The 8,580-nt window shown below is 42.0% G+C and overlaps 1 long non-coding RNA gene across 1 annotated transcript; it reads left to right on the forward strand.

Moving 5' to 3' along the window:
- Nucleotides 1-2,196: 2,196 nt before the first annotated feature.
- LOC133149882 (uncharacterized) lies at nt 2,197-5,539 on the forward strand. The gene is made up of 3 exons (XR_009713688.1): nt 2,197-3,148; nt 3,656-3,714; nt 4,216-5,539. It is a non-coding gene; the product is annotated as an uncharacterized LOC133149882 (long non-coding RNA).
- The last annotated feature ends 3,041 nt before the right edge of the window (nt 5,540-8,580 follow it).

The raw sequence follows: 8,580 nt of genomic DNA on the forward strand, positions 1-8,580 counted from the left end.
GGAACAGCCATCATTTTACTGTGTGAGGTTGCACTCATAAGAGTTCAATATGAGTTTACTTCCAAAAGTATGGTAACCTTAAGAGTTTCATTTAATTTATGCATTCGGCCAATTGCCTGTTTCATATGATCGATCGTAAAGCACTTTAATGCGGACTGCTTCGTTTTCAGTCAGCTGTCCATGATTTATCCTTTTAACAAGAATGAGGAATTTCATGGCAAATTTCAATTGCTCATAACTTTTCATCTGAAAGGGCTGTGGATTATAATAATAATAATCATAACCTCTGTTTATATAATGGACAGTATCTCTCCCCTCTGGCCTGCAGGCAATGTAGTATATTTTCTTTGGTGTGAATGAGTCCATCCTAGTGTTCCATCCGGAGTGGCCACCAGGCAAGACTGGATGGTGATGGAAAAGAACTCTGCCACAGACATTTTGGTTAGATAAAGATTTTATTCCGTTGCTGATGTCAAAAAAGTCTTCATGAATCATGATGTTCATGCGTGGGTGTGTACTTCCATGCATCCGTGCCCCCCGCGCCTGTATTTGTCTTCTTATCAGCCTCAATATTTAAATTCACATATGTCTGGGTAGCACGTCCGCCTCACAGTCAGGAGGGTGCGGGTTCGATTCCACCTCCGGCCCTCCCTGTGTGGAGTTTGCATGTTCTCCCCGGGCCCGCGTGGGTTTTCTCCGGGCACTCCGGTTTCCTCCCACATTCCAAAAACATGCTTGATAGGCCGATTGAAGACTCCAAATCGTCCCTAGGTGTGAGTGCGAGTGCGAATGGTTGTTTGTCTCCGTGTGCCCTGCGATCGGCTGGCAACCGGTTCAGGGTGTCCCCCACCTACTGCCCGATGATGGCTGGGATAGGCTCCAGCACTCCCGCGACCCCTGTGGGGACTAAGCGGTTCAGAAAATGGATGGACGGATGGATGTCTGTAAAAAACACACACGTCTTTTTTCTACTTTCAAGTTATGAAAGAAATTATGGTTGTTTAAAGGAGGGCAGAATTTTTTTTCTACAGATACGAAGACCTGTACAGAGTGAATGAATGTAGGACTCTACAGAGGCGTCCTTGTTCTTATAAATTCATGCATCAGCTACTTTTTTTTTTGCCTCCTTTCAAAACTCATACTCCTGTCAGCCCCCCACCCCATCTGTGCTTCAAAACGTGTGCATTGTCAAGTATGAAATAGGCTGCAGGAAAATAAGGGATGGATATTGTGGGATGGTGTGAGCATTCATCATCAAATCCGAACATCTGCCCTTTGGCCTGTAATCACGATAGGAGAATAATCTTCGCCAGGAAAAATAAGGAAAAGAGTCTGGAGCAGTTTCACAAAGACAACAATTCTTGAGCAGAGTGGTTCCACTTGCATTAACAGATCAACTAAGAAATCACGTTACCTCTGTTATGTTAAAGTCTTCCATTGTTTAAGTCAAGATTTTAGAGGATTGTGCACTGGAGCGACCGAGATATTTTGTTGCCAATGTGAGATGAAGAGGATGATTCTACATTTTTAGGAGTCTTTCCATCCCCCGACTTCCTTCCTGTGTCAAGATGCGCCCCTTCCAAATCGTTGGTCAATTAGTCTGTCACTGCAAATAACAATAACAGCAACAGCCACGCTGCTCTATATCTGAGAGGATCCAAGGCTGCAATACACATTATTTTCTGGAAACGTGGAGACATTTGAGATGATTTCAGGAAGCTCTCAACTCGCTTGTTTATCTTTCAAATGAGGCCCAATTTGGACTGAAACTTGACTCCTCAGACTTGCACATGTTTTTATGCACTCAATGTCAGCAAGTCATATCAAATGTCAATCAAACTTTGATTTTTTTCTCCCCGTCGCAGAAACATGATCTTATCGTGAGCAACTGGATTGCTTTAACTTGGGTGAATACAGACGTTGCCAAACCTTTGGTGACAGTTCAGTTCAGAACAATTTCAGCGTCTTATGCACTATTGGAAATTTACTCCAGTACTTGGAGATTGGAGAAAGCAGGTGTATCGTGGGATTGGTCCCAAAATGTCATTCCTAAGAAATTGTTCAGTGAATGGAAACCTTGCTTAGAGCTTCTGATAAGGCTTTTGGGGCTGCATCTGCAGGCTTGAAAACCATTACTACTACAACATTCCTCACAGCATATGATTTCAGGTTATACCTCTTTCATTAAGTTGTTCTCTTTGGCTTCTGAAATATTTTCTACTTTATATTGAGTAACTTGCTTGACGTAACGTCAGATTAGAACAATGACTGGAAAAGTGCCACTACCCAATTTTATTGACATGGAAGTTGGCCACTCGCCATTGCTTCCCTTTGAAACACTACATCAATAGCAAAATCATTTGAAAATAGATTGAATTCCTCTGCTTACTGTGATAACTGTCCTCGCCCAGCCATCAGAAAGCAGGACGATGGAAGTGACGATCATCCGAGGTGACGTTCTAGAAGGGAAGGTGACATTTTGCTTTGTTTTGCTTTTTCTGGGAAATTCTCCTATTCACCGCTTATGAAATTCAGGACAAGAAATTAAGTTAAACTACATGTTTAAACACACTGAGCAGTGTGTTTTACTTTTATTTTCAATGTACTCAAATGCATGTACCGTAATTTTCTGACTATAAGTCGCGGTTTATTTCATAGTTTGGGTCGGGGGGGTTGACTTATACTCAGGAGCGACTTATATACATATATATGTTTTTTTTTTCACTTTTTTGGGCATTATATGGCTGGTGCGACTTATACTCCGGTGCGACTTATAGTCCGAAAATTACGGTATGTTTTTTATGAGTGCGTGCATTCTTGGGACGTTCAACACGTCCATCACGTGTCATTGTATGTTTTAGGAAAACTTTGATTGATCATGAGTTTTGCTCAAGGATCATGGCTCTTCTTCAATGCAATGTTATGTAACAGCACAGCAGTGAATGATAAATGTGCAGAGAGAGTGATGAGAGTGCAAAAAATCTCTGTGTCTCCCTTAAACGTGTGTGTGCGTGCTCGTGTGTGTGCATGTTCACCTCTGTGTGTGTGTGTTTGAGAAACACAGAATGTGAATAAGAAGGAGAAGAGGAATGAGGAACATGGACCAAGAATGATAAATCAAGAGAACGAATTAATGAGGCGTAACGAGGTAGGAAACTGACGTCTGCCTCCGTGCAAACCTCGAATCTGTGACGAAACTATCACGCTAGATGCGTCATGTTCCCCATGCTGGCAACCCATGATTCATTTCCTTAATGTGTTCTTAAGCCCTAGCTGTACACTATACACCTTTTCCCCCCACTCTCTTTGCTCACAAACATCAACTTGTGGTAAGATTCACATCTCCATCTGCTACTGATAATACACTGAAGAAAAAAAAAAATCATGCCTGGAAATCTTTGGCCAACCCCAGTGGAGTGTGCAGTCTCTGTTAAGTTGCCACTGTGAAATGTATTCCTAGAAGCACCTTGAGTTATAACACCAGTTGGGTCTAACGACATAGTACAGGTTTTAATATTGCAGTTTTAAACATCAAATAGCTTTTCAGGAGCATAGCTACTTTTGTGTTCAAGAAGCCAGAGGAAAAATTAGAATACAGACAAAGCTGAAAATGAAAAATTGTGATTGTTATTTCTGCGTATTATTTTCTTTACAGAGCAATTTTTTGTGGTCATGGAACCAAGTGGCCCAGGGGACACCTTCATGATGGCTGCAGTATGTCTACCCGACTTAAGCCACATAAGAACACGTATATGTTTAGTTAGAAACAATGACGAGGTGCCTCATTTCACTAGAGATTCCACATATAAAGATTGAGTCGCGTATAAAGATTGCATATAAAAGAAAAAAGTACCTACTGCCACGGCATATCCTATCCTAAGTTTTGATGGTGTAAAGTGGTCACGTTGAAGATTTGATAGCCTTAAGGTCACTAAATATTAAATACCCACTGAAGGTTAAAAACTCACCCACATTCCACTTCAAGAATTTAAGCTATACTTGTCACAACTCCCTTAACACATACGGAGGCCATAATTATGGCTAAAACATGTTCCCCTTTGAGAGTTTACTTGGGACCAGGTGTAGCTAGACCTGAGCTGAAGCAGGGTGTGTGTTTTTAATCAAATAATCTGCCTTTAAAGGCCAAACTGCTCAACCTTGAGCAAGTAGGTGCCGAATATATTTACAATAGTCTATATTATTGTGTTTGTCCAGGTGTGCAACAGAAGTCAAAGAGGCTTCAGTGGGATGCTGACAGGGTTTATGGAAGGGTTTTGTTTCTAAGATAACACCAAAACACAACACACAATGATACATGAGAAGCCCTTCCTGACCCTCAGAATACCAGCAGTTTTCCTGTCAGCCAGCCTCCCTAAGTGAGGCTATTGTAAGAAAATAAAAGTGTGTTTACTTTGGCCTGTGCTCACCTTTTTTGCTATTACTTAACCCAACCCATCATCGTTCATTCCCTCTTCACCGCGCAACCACACACAGATTGGAGATTTGTAGCTTGATATTCAAGCCTCTTTTCCAAATTACCTTTGTGGCGTCACCTTGCCCCTATCATCCCCTCTGGTGAACAATGTTATTTTTCAAACTTTTTACTGGTAATGTTTGGTGTGTGCTCCCCGCTTCCCACCGCACGCCAAAACCAAAGCACATTCCTGGCAAAGTGCTGTAAAATAAACGACGGGCCACTAGATTTCAACGAAGCGAGATGGAGCGGATGAGAGCAAAAACAAGCGCGTGTCAGCAAGAGAACGGGCAATTGTTAGAATGTAATGTTGTACTGATTGTTGATACAGATGGCCACGCTCTGAGCTGACCTTGGACATGCAAAAAAATGGGAAAAGAATTTTCAAATGCAAGTTTGAGTCCCGTGGACACCTGTTCCACTTTACGTTGCCGTGTACGGCAATGTCACCCTTTGTTCCGCGTTATGTAAATCGGCCATCGGTTCCACTTTTTCGTTCGATATTGCCCTAATAAAAACACAAATACATCCGCAGGTGTAGGAATTCACGTGGTAGTAGACGGGCTGAATCATCGCCAGAATGGTCTCTCATCTTTACCAACGGTCACAAATGGGAGAACGCGGTCATGTCAGCAGCCACGGCCAGTGGGGCCACAAAAAACAGTAGGCATGTGTTAATGGTAATTGGACCAAAACTTTTTTTCGGTTATATGCAAGAACAGTTTTTCAGTGGGGCATGGTGGTGAGTACATTTTAAAGCGACATGGTGCTTGCGAATCACAGAGAAAAAAATCCACCAAAAAACATCAAATTCATCCATCCATCCATTTTCTGTACCGCTTAGTCCCCACGGGGGTCGCGGGTGTGCTAGAGCCTATCCCAGCGTCATCCAAACTGTTTCCACTGCATGCTGGGATTTTTTCTTTCCTCTATGTTTTTCCACAGTAGCAACCGTTATAAAAATAAACTTATTAGCCCTCATTGTCAGGTTTTGCACAAAATAGGCTTTATTCTATCACATATGTTGAGACTATTGGCTATGCTGATATTCTTTATTCCTTTGAATTAGATCCACTGAAATTATATTATACTTGTATTTTTTACATGTTTGGTAGCCACAATAAAGGTGCGATGTTTCGAAAGGAGTCTTTTGTCTTGCTTGTCCCTTAAGCTGTTGAAAGTTATTAGTATGTCTGTCCCACATTGTCCCAGATAACCATGCTATTTGACTGAGTCTATTTATAGCAGTAAAAGTGGTCATTTGCACCATCCTGGCACTTTTATTAGATACTGCTAAAACTGATCTTTTAGCACAACTCTAGTTTAAATATACTCTAGTTTGACTATAAATATTTACAGACACACAAAGCACATTTATTTGCATCCACCTGTAATGTACAATCTGTAATCAAACATTTGAACCGCCAAAGTCATAAACTGCACACAAAGCATATTCACGCAGGTACAGTGTGTAAGCGGATGTTTGTGTAACCGTTATTTATGCTTGGGGGTGGGTTGGTAACAGACACAGCATCAGGAGCCCTCATCAAGTTGTGCTTTGAGATATGCGTTGCAGCAGAGAACAGCTGGAGTTGTCATCGCTTTGATCCACCACCTGCAGCACGTGGCCACCCGAAGGGGAGACCAACAAAGCCAAGCTGAATGAATGAGGTGAAATTCATGTCGGAATCTTGAAAGCATACGGTGAACAATGTTTGCGTGGACAGAAAAAAAACACATTTGCAAATGCAAGGAATGAGGTCCGATGTGATGAAGACCTTCAAGCTTGATTCTTCCCCCTGTGGTTGTAAGCCCCCCACCCCCACCCCCTTTGCTGTAACTCAAACCCGGGCAGTTCGTAGGAAAACACTCTGCGGTCATAGATTGCTATTTGACGTCAAAAGTGTTTTAACGTGAAGCCATAGGGACCCTTCTTAACAGTAGGTCTGGTCCACTTGCCAAATTATTCATATTCGCCTCCGCCCATCATTTTGTGAAAATTTCTCAATAGCCTGGTCTGTTTGGCAATTTCAATTCAAACAAGGACCTTATTGAAGCAGATATTGTTTTGGTTCAGCAACAATGCATCTTGAATATTTGCCAATTGAACATTTGGCTTCACTTTCGCTTCACAACAATTCAACTATTAAAGTGGGACATTCTTCATTGGCGGGGTGCAGGTGAGCCTGTGCAGACTGATTTTGCGAAAGGCGGGTTACACCCTTAAGTGGTTACCAAACATTCATATTCACACCTTTGGACATTTTTAAGACTACTGTTGACGATGACATCTGTTTTTGTAATCAGGGGAGAAGCTGGGATTTTGAAAGCTTGATGAGAACATGCAAACTCCACAATAGAAGGGTTAATTGTCACAACTAAAACCCGAAGAATCTAAAACATATCCAAAGTTAATCATATGATGCTCAATGATCTGAAGTCTCATGTGTTGTTTTAAACCGCCATTTTGTTCAAGTTCAGCCATTCAGGATTACATAGTATAATTTTATTTGTCTAATAAATTCACACAAGTGTTGACATCTGTTGACAAGTCTGAACTCATGGTCCAAAAGACAACAACATAGGCAAACCAACAACAACCGAGGCCTCTCATCTCGGGCTCATTCAAAAAGCGTGCCGGTCCATGCTTAGGGCAAAGTGTGAGAATTGAGGTTCCTCTGTAATCATGTCTTCCCCTCCAAATCGACAGCTGCATAACCTGGTAAGTGGCACGACTTCCATCCTAATGACAACCCCTGGCTGGCTGCTGTCAACAAGGCCAAAACGGTTTAAGACCAACTGCCGGGAAGATTAGGAACACAACAGGGAATAGCAATACCTTTTCCATACTGCTCTTGGCTTCGTTACATAACCAATTCTATATTTCCGAAAGGCAGGAGAGTGAGCTACTGCACCACAACCTGTTTCTGGAAAGAGTAAGAGGTAAAATATTCAACTTTTCCAGGTATTTATAAGGGGGGGTACTTGAGACCACGGATTGAACCAGGTGCACATTATGAAAACACAACAGCCTTGTGACTGACATTGAAAAACACACATGCTTGAATGTCAATACACGACTAAATCCGGTGCCTGACACGTCCACACCATCAAAATGTGTTTGCACATATGGATATGATATGAAAGCTAATAAACACGCGTGCATGGATACAAGTGTAAAAATGTTCACCTCACATTAACAATTTACAGGTGGAGGGCAAGAAATGTAATGCTGCCACTTCGTGACAAATTAAATGTTCCCAACTTCTTAGCATACCACACAAAGCACATACCACCAATAATCACTTCAATTTAGATTTGCACAGATGTTGTTCAAGGATTGTCAAACACGTTTTTGCAGTCTCAACAACTTAATTCATGTTAAATGAGTCTTAAACAGGGAACACACGTGGCAACGTTTAAAATGTGACAAACCCTACAAATAAGTAAAAAAAAAAAAAGACAGAAAATGGGCAATTGTGCCTTTCTTATCCAGTGTGTTATTCAGTGTTCTCCTCCAAACTAGATTTTTCTTTGACAGCTCAGTGGCCTAGTGGTAATGCGTCCCCCCTGAGACTGAGAGGTTGTGGGTTCAAACCCCACCTGGTTCATACCAACGACTATAAGAATGGGACCCATTGCCTTCCTGCTTGGCCTTCAGCATTAAGGGTTGGATTTGGGGGGTGAGATCAGATTCCTGAGTGTGGTACCGCTGTTGCACACTGCTCCCCTCTCCCCCAGGGTATGGATTAAAATTCACAAGGGGATGAGTTAAATGCAGAGTACAAACTTCACCACACCCAGATGTGTGTGTGACGATCATTGGGACTTAAACTTTAATCCTTTTTATTGTTTTGAACGGCATGAGACACATCTTAAAAAAACTTAACACCCAATCAGTTGCTCTCCTTGTGTCGGGCAACAACGGCAGCTTCAGGTTGTGAAGTCAGTGGGCAGACACAGACACACAAATCCCACACGCACGTACACACACAAGGATGTCGTAAATATCGAACATGTTAACAATTGTTGGCCCTGACGGTTTCCCTTGCATCTCGGGTCAGGAAAAATCCCACTTACCACACTCCTCGTCTTAGGATAAATGA

Source organism: Syngnathus typhle, linkage group LG2 (assembly GCF_033458585.1).
Source record: "Syngnathus typhle isolate RoL2023-S1 ecotype Sweden linkage group LG2, RoL_Styp_1.0, whole genome shotgun sequence".
Taxonomy (NCBI): Eukaryota; Metazoa; Chordata; class Actinopteri; order Syngnathiformes; family Syngnathidae; genus Syngnathus; species Syngnathus typhle.